The sequence below is a fragment of the Alosa sapidissima genome, chromosome 13, assembly GCF_018492685.1.
Source record: "Alosa sapidissima isolate fAloSap1 chromosome 13, fAloSap1.pri, whole genome shotgun sequence".
In the NCBI taxonomy this organism is placed as follows: Eukaryota; Metazoa; Chordata; class Actinopteri; order Clupeiformes; family Clupeidae; genus Alosa; species Alosa sapidissima.
Window position 1 is genome coordinate 20,916,101 of NC_055969.1, and position 13,723 is coordinate 20,929,823.

Genomic DNA, 13,723 nt, shown 5'->3' on the forward strand with positions numbered 1-13,723 from the left:
ACTGAAGAGTTACGTTTGCAAAGCGTCTGCTGCAACAATTAGCTTCCACTATAATCGATGGAACTGGCTACACCAGACGCACGTTCAAAAAACTTAGACCAGTCCTCTAAAACTATTTTTACGCTCCGCAAACGAAATGCTTCAGTTGTGGACCCAATGTAGCACTTGCCTTTGAATGCCCCGATTATTTAGCAGTGTTCTGTCTTCAGTGCGGCCTTGTGTAGAATGCATTTAAAGACACACAATACCCACTGATCAATACATGTTACCTTTTGCAGAAGAGTTATATTTCATTATCCATCCCATAATAAATACATTAGTTTAATATATTTTGTATCAGATCACAAATGGAGGCGCCACCTTTAAAGGCTGTTATGTAGTATCTTTATTCTTGCATGAGGTGGAGGCCATGCTGTTTATGAAGATTTTGCACTGTACGTGCTTGTGTATGAGTGTGTGTGTGTGTGACAGAGAGTCTTTGTGTGTACCTTTGTGATACTGTTAATTAAAGATTCTGTGCTTTTACAGAGAGAGTTATATTCCATTAAATCCTATAATGAATACATTAGTTTCGTATATTGTTCATCAGATGACTTAAAATGGAGGTGTTATTAAGCAGCTTTATTCTTGTATGAGATGGAGTTATGCTGTTCATAAAGATTTTGCACTGTGCGAGTTTGTGTATTAGTGTATGTGCGTGTGTGCGGGTGTGTGTGATACTGTGCTGTTCATTAATTTCTTCACATAGACACAGCTGTCTCTCCTGTTTATGTTTTAAACACCTGTTTAAGCACAATGGCATGTGTCGCCGCAAAAAATGCTACAAACCTTAAAGGTGGTCTGCCATTCTAATCCAGAACACTTTCTGTCAAACTCAACTCCTCACTGTCCTCTAACTGCCTGTTTAATGTGCACACTAATACTCCAATGTTTGCGCATTGTCTGGTTCTGTAATTTGGAAACAAACAGTAGCTTGGACCAATGGCTGTATTCTCTCTAGTTTCACTGGCAGCCTGAAGCAAACTGGCATTCATCCAACATGTTTATTCAAGAAAGACATTAAAGCAAAATATATTAATTCCATTATTGTACTTGTAAATATTTTATTTCTAATTGACCCAGAATCAGTTAACGGCGGTCTGTGCTGCTACAGGTCCGCCACATGTGTAAATGATTCCAGAGAAATTAAATTGATATTTGACTGAACTGACATTCAGTGCTTAAGGCATTGAGTTCTGCCTGAGGTGGTGCAATATCCCCCAAAGAGACATGTGAAGAGGAGGCAGCGTGTATTTGTAGCTTATGAGGGAGACAGAGGCAAAGCATGTATGTGTGTGTTTTTTTGTTTTTTTAATGATAGGACAGTGGAGAGTGACAGGAAGCGAATGGGAGAGAGAGTTGGGGTGGGATCCGGAAAGGACCACGGGGCGGGAATCGAACCTGGGTCGCCGGCGTGCGGTGCAGGTGCCCCAGCCAGTTGCGGTGCCACAGCTGGGGCTTGTGTGTGTTAACTGGGGTAGAAACAGAAGTGAAGTGTGTAGCATGTATGTGTGCAGCATGTATGTGTGTAGTGTGAAGAGTGTATGTGGGTCTTTGATGGGGGACAGACACAAGTGAACTGTGTAGCTTGTAGAGTGTAGAGTGTATGTGTGGCTTTGCTGGGAAAGAAACAGAAGTGATAACGTGTAACGTGTAGCTCGTGTGGCTTTGCTGGGGCAGAGACACAAGTAAAACGTGTAGTGCGATGCGATGCGTGTATGTGTGGCTTTGCTGGGGCAGAGACACAAGTAAAACGTGTAGTGCGATGCGATGCGTGTATGTGTGGCTTTGCTGGGGCAGAGACACAAGTAAAACGTGTAGTGCGATGCGATGCGTGTATGTGTGGCTTTGCTGGGGAGTAACGGTGAGTGAAACATGTAGCGTGTATTTGTAGCTTTGCTGGGGGATAAGTGTGAGAGAGACGTAAGCCCCTGGCCTGTCCCAGTGGATGAGGGAAGCGACAAGGAGATGAGTGCTGTATTAAGATGTTTGAGGGAAGCCCAGACAGGGACCAATCGTCTCACTTGAGACGCAATCAAGAATTTCAGCACAACAAGAGCTTTAGAGCAGCTCATAGAGGATCAGGATGACAGCAAGGATCATGATGGTGTGGTGGTGACTCAAGATCTCTTTCTGTTTTTGTCCCCTTATGCGTTAATCAATTTCATTGATCATTTTGGTGGTTATTTGTATTGACCAGGTTTACAGTGCATACAGTATTTGATGCATAACAAAATCATACACACTAATTTAACATTTAGGGCAGTCGTGGCCCACCTGGACTTGTAACCGGAGGGTTGCCGGTTCGAGCCCCGACCAGTAGACCCCGGCTGAAGTGCCCTTGAGCAAGGCACCTAACTCCTCACTGCTCCCCGAGCACCGCTGTTGTAGCAGGCAGCTCACTGCGCCGGGATTAGTGTGTGCTTCACCTGTGTGCTGTGTGTGTTTCACTAATTCACAGATGCAGAGATCAAATTTCCTTCACAGGATCAAAAGAGTACTTATACTTAACAGTAATACTCCCAGTGTTGTTCTAGTACAATAGATATATAGATATAGATAGATAGAAATCTAGAAAGAGCTAATGGAGAGTCCAATTCTAACATTAGCACCATTAGTACAACTCCATACTACAACTACCCCTCTGACAAATGGCCAACTCTCCCAACTCAGACTACCTGCAATTAAAGCCTTAAAATAACAGCTTCAAAACTAATTTTGAAATTGATGCCATGCTGTCTTTAAATTAGGAGAATGGAGTCTCTGACACTGCTGATGCCTGGTGTTTCACTGTAAAGTTGTTCACAGATAGGAGCATGACCTTTATCCATCGGTTTTACATGAATGAGGCACACTTTAACCTTAACACTAAATATGGGTAGCCTACCCAGTAGGCCTAGACTGACAATTTACATAAGAATTGTGTTACTTTAACTTTAAAAGTGTCATTCGTTGTTGCATAGCTTTTTTAATCCTGGGTCCTTGGCAAAAACCATAGCAACAGATGAACTGAAATCACCTGGTTCGGAAGCTGTAGCCTCCTCTTGTGTATCCAGGGATAAAGAGGCGTCTGGATATGTCGGGTGACCAAATCGATACTCTGTGTCCAGCATCATGAAAAAAAAAACATGAAAGTGAGGGGCTGCGATCACACAGTTCCAGGCTGCTGGACGGCATAGCACAGAACATACAAACGGCGATAGGCCTACCTACTAAACCCTTTTAAAGATCACAGTATCAGCCTGGCGGCCTCAAAACGTTACCGGCTGACCGGGAATTCTCCCGTTTGCGCCAATTACCACTCCGCTACTGGCTGTGTATCTGAATGTTCCTGCATGAGTCCGGCCTGTTTGCTGGTGAGGCAGCAGTGGGGTTTGTGTGGTCTGAGTGAGTGGCTCGGCTAATTAAGTCTGTTCAGACGTGGGGGCATTTCCGTGGATCCAGGCCTGGGCAAATTAGCTTATAGAGCAGCCAGGCCCAATCAGCAAGACCGATCAGAACACACAGACATCAGCAGGACGCTGACGGAACACGCACACACCAACAGGAAGATGGAGAAAGAGGAAGTGGTTACGTGATATCGGCAGTTATATGAAAGCTCAATATATCAATCCTTTCATGTTAATCTTATGGTCTATATTAGTGAATATCAGAATCTCTTAACAGAACCCTCTTTGTAATCAGCTTTAGGGCAAGAACATCTAGGGAACAAATACATGTTTGGGTTATATGTTTTGTTAATATAATATGATTGAAAGAAATGTTTCCGTTTTGGATATTGGCTTTATTGTAAAGAATGTTTGAAGTTCTTTTTCATGGTTTCAAATAGAATCATTAGGCCTACTGCTATTTGAGGGTTCTTTCTTGGCAATACTGTAAAGATTATTCTTCAATACAAGTACAATGACAGGGATAAATATCATGAAATGTAATGTCATGTAATGTAATTACAGATGTTGTTAAAAATAAATAGCTCATAAACAGCTTGGTTATGGCAAACCAGAGGAGTACAGTCCATAAGCAGCTGTAAAGATAAATCCATGTTATAATCCCACTGTGGTGGGTTTAAATGGTCTGATGTTTTTCTCTCCACTGCGTTTAACAGGGGCCAGTGTATGACCCCCATGCTGCATATTGACTGTCTGGATCCAGCCAAGACTCTGCCACGCTATTTATGTCATAGCATGTGACCTTTGGACCCAATACCCCCCCCTCAACCTAAACCCACACGCACGCACACAGACACACACACCCACACACACACACAGACACACGCACACACAGACACCCACACACGATCTTCCCTGTTGTATGATTACCCCTGTGGATCCCTGCGGCTATCTTTCGTTTCGGAATAAGAGAAGCGTGTGCAGCAAACCAACGTTCTGATTACTATTCATAATAGCCTACAGGGTTTACAGATACCTCCAGCCTTAAAGGTGGCTCAATTATGTTATATATATTATCAATATAGCATGAATGAGAGTGCTGGTAAAGGATATCCCCACAGCTGTGATGCAGCCATAGGCGTCATGTTAGTAGTAATAGTAGCATAGGCCTAACACATGATTTAATGAATACTCTTCTTCAGCATGACATCATGTGCAACATAGCAGTTCGGTTATTGTTTGTTTCTATAATTAGTTACTGATTAGTCAGTTACCAGTAGTTATATTAGCTAGTCAGTTCGCTCTGTTAATTATTTTTTATTTAGTTATGCTTTTATTTACAATTTCCATGTTACTACACAGCTTCCTGAGGGCTGGCTGCAGCAGCTTAGGTGCAGACTGTAGGTACAGCAGGTTTCTAACTGCGAGGAGAACATGTGTTATCCCCGTTTTAAGCCTCTCTTAACTGGCTGACAATATATAATTGAGCACCCATTTTCAGATTGTATTGATCACTTACAAAGCTTTTGTCATCGTCTGAGTACACTTGGAAATGTTCATAATTGCCCCAAATTTAAGACCCATTTAAGTGGATGAATCTAGAATGTCCAGAGTATTCCAGCCTATAACTATTACCCAGAGCCATATCTATCTATAAGCCTCTGCTATTACCCAGTAGGCCCAACCAGTGCTGAAATGTTATGTATGTGACACAGTACTGATGTGTGCCAGGCTACCTGTCCTTCCATGATTTTGTTCACCTTCCCCAGAAATTATTGTACTACATGCTTTATGCTCATCCCTGATGGATTACCTACCATTATGTCTTACTGCACAAGCGGTCATGGGAAAAAAAACAATTTGTCCACTAATGAGCGCTGTGTGCATAAGGCTCAATCATAAAAAAATCCCCAGACTGCAAATCAGATTAATAAATTACCGAGACCTTTGGCCCTGCCTGCTCACTTGACATGACTAATAATTAATCAAAGGACAAGCTCTTTAAATGATGAATGATCACATATGAGCCCGTCAGGCAGAGAAGGCCTACGATTTAGATTCACGAGGCAATAGACTGCTTCTTGGCGCATGACAACTGTGGAAAAGAAAATATACCAGGCTCAAAATCTATATTTAGGGCACATTTAACCAACTTAAACACAAAGTGATGTCGTTTATTTGTCTGGAATTAATGTAGGCTACACCGCTTCCATTCTTGGAGTGTTTCCTTTTCATCTTACCGTCCCCTCCAAGGCATGTATCTCTTTGTTTCCAACTGTTCAGTAAAATACATTCTCATTTAATGTTTATTTCATGAGGTGACAGTCCCTCCCGCCTCTACAATGGCGGCACACTTGGTGAGATAACAGATGAAAGAAACAACACCTAAGAGAGTTCTCATGTTGTTCATGCGGCACCCCTTGGCAAGGCTTCTAAACAAACACGAAACTGAGATGGGAAAACGGAGATGGGCCTTTGATAAAAGAATGAAATTGTTCAACTGTGCTGCAGAGGCATTGCTAGAAAATTTGGGGCCTTTGACAGACAATAATTCGGACAATAAATATAGTATTATCTGGGGCTCTCTGGGGGCCCCCTGTCAGTGCTGGGCCCTTAGAATCGCCCCCCTCCCATTCTTGTATCTGTAGTGGATGTGTACTCTCTCTCTTGCGTTGTGTTATATAGACGACGAGGCGTTGACTCTCTCTGGCTACCACGGCCGTTTATTCTGATAGAACAAATGTCTCACAGGGCCTGTCCACACGGAGACGCTTTTTAGGTTAAACGCAGAGGTTTTGCTTCGTCTTGGCCGAGCGCCCAAACGAATCCTGTAAACGCACTGCCCGAAACCGCACTTTTCTGAAACCTGGTCCCAGAGTGGAAAAATCTGAAACCGTAGCACGTTTGAATTCGTTTAGACATCGAAACCGCACATCCTGCTTGCGTATCGATGATGTCATCGCCACACCTCAGCTGCCCTGGACTTGCACTTATAGTATTGCCTAACAATACTAGTTTTCATACATGACATTACCTACGATTACACTCCGTAAGATAAATATCACAACTGGTGCTGCGCAGCGCCGATAGCTTATGACTTGGTGGACTGAACACTGTTTTTCCCGGTGTTTTTTTTATGCATTCTAGCTACTGTCAGTGACGCGAGAGATCTTAAGTTATTAGGAAAGTGCGGTGTAAGTTTAGACTACATTAATTTGTGCGTAGTGCCAGTGTCATTCATTTATTTTACATGTCTTACAACATATATACATGCATTCACAGTCGAGTGAAATCAGATATAAGCATACAAAGACGCTTAACTCACGTTAAGCCGATGGTAGCACACTGAATGCAAATGCGCGATTTGATGCAGGCAAACGTATTGACTGTTACTAACGAAGGTTTTATAGCAATATTATAAATGTGGCGACAGAATAGCCTAGAACTTGGGTAAGCCTTGCGTTTATAGCCAAATTGCGGTGATAGCCAAAACTAATATGAATCAAGGACTATCCTACAACCAAAGAAAGTAAAGGTGATTAGTAGGCCTACCTGCGTTAGCCAAATAAAGGACGGGACTGCACCCTTCACAAACCGTAAAATAAAGTTTATTAGTTTTACAGTTGACTACAGTTGACAGTTCACCATCAGTCCACACAAACAATTCTGGTTTCCTTGCACTAGCCATTTCGTCGTAGCCTATTCTGTCTGTTTGTAAAGCGCAAGTTTTGGTCAATTTCTGTAAAGAAACAGTGCCACCTATAGCCCTGGGGTATGAAGTAACGTGTTGAGTCGTGTTGAGATGGATCCGTTTGGACGCAAATATTCTTGATACGGTTCCAAGGAAGACGGAGGAAAAAAGATCGGTTTGGCACGTGTGGACTAGGCCACAGTCACATACATTTGCCATAGAGAGCTCCAGCACGAGAACAGGCTACTGCAGACTGGTTAACAGTATTTACACAAGACATGAACAAAAGTATGAATCACGAAAATAGACAACTGTACCTGATAGAACAAATGTCTCACAGTCACATACATTTGCCATAGAGAGCTCCAGCTAGCAAAACGAAAACAGAAATGATTCAGTTCACGGTTCGTAAAGCATTACAAAAGTTAAGCTATGGAGCTAGGTTCTAACCAGACTAGCAAGCTAGCACAAAGTGGCGAACTATTTCACTTTAAAGCTAAACCAAAAGAAACAAAACAAAACGGTCTCTAATATAAAATTAGAGACCTCCTGTGTGGATTTACTACATGCATACTAGCATATTATTACACTGGACACATTTATTTACGCTATAACAGCGGAGCTCAATATATGCAACTTACCACGAGAACAGGCTACTGCAGACTGGTGATTGATTGTGTGTAAGAACTCACCCTAAACGTCAGCAGAATAGCACCAATAGATGGCGCTCGTGTTACATGAAAAGCCTGTCTCATAGAGAAATTACTATAGCTAAATGAAAAGTTCAATTTTAATGGCAAGTGGAATTATTTACTCCGCTACATATCTATATTCCAAGAAGCCAACATACTGCCCCACAAGTGTTCCGACTTATGTTCCATGAGAAAGGCACACTTGATTCCATCACTAGTCGTCTCTAAACAACCAAGGCCTTACACAAGCTTCCCTGAGCACAAAGAGAGTAATTGCTTTGCTTCAGCTTAATAACATTCAGTTCCACATACAAATTGCCGCTACATTTCTCTGTGTCGCTCAAGTGTGCGCTCCCTCAGTGACATGGAAAATTGCTGTTGAGATTTCAATTTTGAAACTCGTGGCAGTTCAATCAACCCTTACACACATGTCGACCACATCATGAAAACAGCTGCAGGCGCATCAAACGTCATAACGAAGCCGACAAGGAAATTATTAGTCCTCAAATAATCAGGGAAAAAAGTGCTCTCTGAATTAGAATTGGGTGCTACTGGGAAAGCCAGCTATTAAGTTTATCAATGTAAACGTCTTCTGTTGATCAATCTGTTGTCACAAGCTGCTCCAGTAGTAGTAGGCCTAGAAGAATTGAAAAATTCAGCAAATGTTTGAGGGATGCGTTGAGGATGATTCTGGTCAGGTTTGGGGGGGGGTGCCTTGGTGTCACCATTACATTGTGTTCCTATGAGCCTTTGCAGGAATGCTGAGTGTTTTCACATGGGTTTTCTTAAAGTTCAGTATACTTCATCAGAATCAGAATCAGCTTTATTGGCCAGGTTTGCGTAAACAAACAAGGAATTTGAAAGTACAACGCTCACTTAACATATAAGAATAAAAATCATAAAACTTAAAAAGAATAAAAGAGGGCAGTTCCAGCGTTATGGATGTGACAATTGGACTCATATTGGTAAACAAAATGCCTTAGAGTGGGGGCAAAATTAGTATCAGTGAATTAATTTACATAACTTTTAATGTAACATCTGTCCTCTGAATACTGAGAAATCCTCAAATTTCATATAATCAATTTCATCCTAAGAATACAAGGCATTTTATCAGCGTTATGGATGTGACATGAAATGGACACACTTTTGTGAGAGATTACAGGTTTTCTACAAACTCTGTGAATTTTGAAGGAAACTGCCGAAACTATGATATATGTAGCATGAAGGAGACTTGAATGGACACAAAAAGTGTGTTTTTGAAACTATGCTTCATTTTCGTAATGCATTGTGTAGGAAAAACTGGCGTTATGGATGTGACGGTTTCACGTTATGGATGTGACTTGTCTGAACCAGTCCTCGACAAACTACATAAAACACATAATTAAGCAGTGAATTTTGATATGAAACAATTGAAATAGTAATCATGAAAAACTAGCGATGAAATTATTGCTTCCTCAGTGCCCACTAAGAGACACAGGAAGAATCAGGACAACAAGTCATTTAAAATATAAAAAATAAATTATTTTTTTTCTTTTACCGTCATCAATTTTGGTCAGTGATTCCCGGGTTACTGAAACACCAGGGAACATGAAACTTGGTGGCCACTCCCTTAAATAACTAGCCCTACCTGAACCGTTGCACCCAAGATGACAAAATATTTATGGTATGTTAGTCTCAAGAGCCCGCATCAACCTAACCCATACCCACTCATTTGTGATTTGCACACATAAAGTACGTGCACACACGCACATGCACACACACACACACACACACACACACACACGCACGCACGCACAGTCTCACACATACAGACAGGCAAGCACACACACACATAAACACATACAGACAGGCAAGCACACACACACACACACATGCACAAACAAACACCCACATGAATGCAGACACATAAACACAAACACACAGGCACGCATATGCATGTGCGCGTGCAAACACACACACGCACACACACACACACACACACATAAACACACAAACACAGGCACGCATACGCACATGCATACACACAGACACACACACACACACACTTATAAACAAAAGCAAACTCACATATGCACACACTCATTTACATGCACATGAGTTGCAAGAGTAGAAAATGGAGACAAATTGACAAGCGTGATTTATTTTTGCGAAGAGAATATGCAGGACTGAGAGGCGGTCATATTTTGTACCGCTATGCGGTACATCTAGTTTATTGCTGCCGTTACTTATGTTACTATGTGGGTATTAGCTACAGAGGACCTGACACTTCAAATGCTGGCATATCGCGTCACATTTAAAATTATGTTTTTTACTTCGTTACATTTTACAGCAATTATCTGTTACTCTACAACACCATCGTTCCTTTTTACGATACATTTTATGATCAGATTTTTTTCTCTCTCTGACAAACACGTTTGTTTTACCAGGGTGCGGGGTTGCTACCAAAGATTCTGGAGCGCTACGTGCCCAGCTTCTAAATCTTTAAAACATAAGCTTCTAATCTAGACCAGGCAAAGCGTGAGTTTGTAGCCATCTGCATTCGGTAGGCTATATTCACCAGACCCATGGCTACACTGGACATGCAACTGTGTTCTGTGCCTTTCTCTGTCTGTTATCTGAAGCGTTAGGGCCTCCTCTGCGATGAGATTGCTATCCGCGGATCAGCGAAGTTACAGGCTATGTCCATGCTTCTGTCACACGTCTGATCATTTGCGGCACAAATGAATGGTAGACTATTATAGAACCGCTGGCCGAAAAAAACGTACCATTTTCCAGATTAGGAAATATTTCTTAATTGTGTGTGATCAAATAAAGAGGCATAGCCTACAATTGGGGGGTAGAAATGTGAGCGCTCATTCAATGTCTATGTGCGTCTGCGCAAGTGAAACTGAACCTAATCATAACACCTTTCTCAGCAACTTTTCTGTTCAATCAGCAGAATTGGCATTACGATCCACCCGACGTTTCCCTTGTCTACCCCGTTAAACTTCAGGCTCTCGTGTTTTGCTGAATGATATTTTACTCAGCAGATCACCCTAGTAGATAACCAGAATTACAGTCTCTAGAATTTTCAGAGAATGTCAGAATGTAAACTGGGCCACAGATGGTAAGCACAATTGCATTAGCTTAAATCTAGTCGAGTATAACCTAAAACTATCTTAATTAAAATGCCACAGCCCATACTAATCTTTCTTTTAGAATATAGATATTAAGAGAATAAATCATTATGCAAATACTTTTACTTTTAATACTTAAAGTACATTTAAAAGCAGGTACTTTTTACTTTTACTTAAGTAGGGTTGTCATTGTGGTACTTTTACTTTTACTAAAGTAAATATTTCTCTGTGTATTTGTACTTTTACTTAAGTACTGAGATTCAGTACTTCCTCCACCACTGAATATGTATAATATTACCATGTGAAAAATGTTGTTTCTGTATGGTTGCACACCATATTTATGATGTAAAAAGAGTGTAATTCTCCATCAAATTCAATCAGATCAGTTACAAACAATAAAATATAGACCTAAATGAAGATTTTAACAACAGTTCTATTTGCGTATGCACAACTTTTTTTTTCCATGGTAAGGATGACCTTTGCATGGAATTGCCCAAGAATAAAAACAGAACAGTAATAATAGAATGAAGGGCAGTAGAATATATAAGAATAAATACAGTATATTTGCAATTGTCCGAGGTGGGGGTGGAGGGGTGGCTGGGGATGTCCGCCTCCTTGTTGTCCCTGTCAAGGTTGCCAAGTCGTGGACACCAACAGTCACAGGCAAGATGCAATATACTATTGAAAAGAGGGTGGGAATAGTGCAATATCAGTATCTGAGGTTTAAGATTAAATATAAATATAGTGCAAGGCAGTACAATGCAATGATAATGTATGAATAACAACATTGTAACTGTAAGATTGAAGTAAACATGAGGTAGATGACAGTGTTGATTGACTTTGTTCAGTGTGAGGGTGGGGGCTGTTTCTGAGTGTTCAACAGAGTGACTGCTTGGGGGAAAAAGCTGTCTTTGTGTCGGCTGGTTTTGGCAAACAGTGCCCTGTATCGTCTACCAGAGGGAAGTAGGTTGAACAGTTTGTGACCAGGATGTGAGGGTGAGGATGTTTCATCTTGAAGTCTTTAATATCAAAGTTATCTTCCTTTAACATTGATGTTGCAAGTACATCTGATTACCTACTCTCAGTACATGCCACCTGTATAACACAATGAAGTTGATATTACATAAATATTTCATGTAAACTTAATTTTAACAATTTCATTGTTTTTTGAATTACTTGATCAAATTTGGTAACCACGGCATGAATCAATTTTGTAAACTGAAAGAGAAATGCTGGATTAATTTTAGACATTTCATTCATGTGCAACCAATGTACACAATAAAATCAAGTAAATCCAGCAGGATTTTTTTTCAGTGTAGGACAGAATTGCACAGCATGTAATTAGTAAGTAATTAGTAAGTAGCATTAGTAAGTAATTAGTAATTAGTAATTAGTAAGTAAGTAATTAGTAAGTAGCATAATCATATTAAAATATATAATTTTACATAGCAATTGCTTTAGATACATCACAATTGGCCATCTGTTTGTTATGCTTGTTTGCTTGTACTTGAATACATTTGTGTTTTGTGTGCTTATGTCATTGTGATGTCACCTGTTTATTATCAGGAGGTTATCAGGAGGTCAGGAGTGTTTACATGAACATCCCACATGGAAGCGGCTTCCCGATCAGGACCAGGTCCTGGAGGGTTCAGGGCCACATCCAGCTGAGTTCTGGTGGGTTCAGCGCCAGAACCATCTGGGTTCAGGGCCACATCCGTCTGGGTTCTGGGCCAGATCCGGCTGGGTTCAGGGCCACATCCAGCTGAGTTCTGGTGGGTTCAGGGCCAGATCCTGGAGGGTTCAGGGCCACATCCAGCTGAGTTCTGGTGGGTTCAGCACCAGAACCGTCTGGGTTCAGGGCCACATCGGTCTGGGTTCAGGGCCACATCCAGCTGAGTTCTGGTGGGTTCAGGGCCAGAACCGTCTGGGTTCTGGTGTGTTCAGAACCAGATCCAAGCCAGTATCAGGCCGGGTCTATTCTCATGTCAGGAAGGTGTCTGCTTGATAACCCCAGTGAAATGCTCTCGAGGGCTCCTCTGTTGATTATGTTTTTTGGCCCACAAAGGATGCTTTGTTGGTGATTTTGTTTTTGATGGTAAATAGGCTTAGTTGTTGATTGGCCGCTGTGTGAAATCCCCTACCTAAAGCACTAGGAATTTAACACCTCTCCTCTGCATATCTGAAAATCAGCTGCTATCTAGAATGTGACATGCGAAACCTGACAGCTCAGTAGCACCGGGCCCACTGTTCCCACTGGTCCCTGAACCTTAAGCTGCCTTCCCAGTACCAAGCCGAATAGGTTCTCAAGTCAGCTGCTATCTAAAATGTGACATGCAGAACTCGAAAACTCATGAAGTAGGATCGGGCCCACTGATCCCTGACCCTCAAGAAGCCTTCTCAGTTCCCTGAACACAACCCCAATCACCACTACAGACACATTACTACCTGCAGTAGAGACAGGGGCTGAGAATGGCACCACATGCATCAGCGATGGATTAGTCTCCATGAGCAGATGTGTGATGCTAACAGGTGACCTCTTCTCATGCTCTTAGACCTGGAGAGCCCTGGGAGCTATAGCGCTCAGGCAGGTGATGTTTAGTATTGATGAAGGCATCCGCAGGGACTTATAAACTAATCCCAACCTGCATTGGTGGCGGTCTCTGAATAATAAGTATGACTTATCACAGAAACAACTAGCATCAGTGAATTAGAAAACAGCGCTGCTGCGGTCATTGTTATGCTAAAGAAACTCTGAAATTCTTTGAAAACAAAGGGTCGACATTGGTCATCAATAGA

At 41.7% G+C, this 13,723-nt stretch overlaps 1 protein-coding gene across 2 annotated transcripts in view; it reads right to left on the minus strand.

The window, feature by feature from the left end:
* The window catches only part of slc4a5b (solute carrier family 4 member 5b), a 49,583-nt gene extending 41,804 nt beyond the window's left edge, over positions 1 to 7,779 (minus strand). Inside the window, exons 1-2 of one of the 2 annotated variants that reach the window (XM_042059769.1) lie at positions 7,761 to 7,779; positions 7,437 to 7,488 (exon numbers count right to left, since the gene is read on the minus strand). The gene's annotated coding sequence lies outside the window, so the exon portion shown is untranslated. Of the gene's footprint in view, positions 1 to 3,058; positions 3,140 to 7,329; positions 7,347 to 7,436; positions 7,489 to 7,760 lie in introns of those variants that run through there. The other variant, XM_042059770.1, reaches the window with a different exon arrangement.
* Positions 7,780 to 13,723: the final 5,944 nt, after the last annotated feature.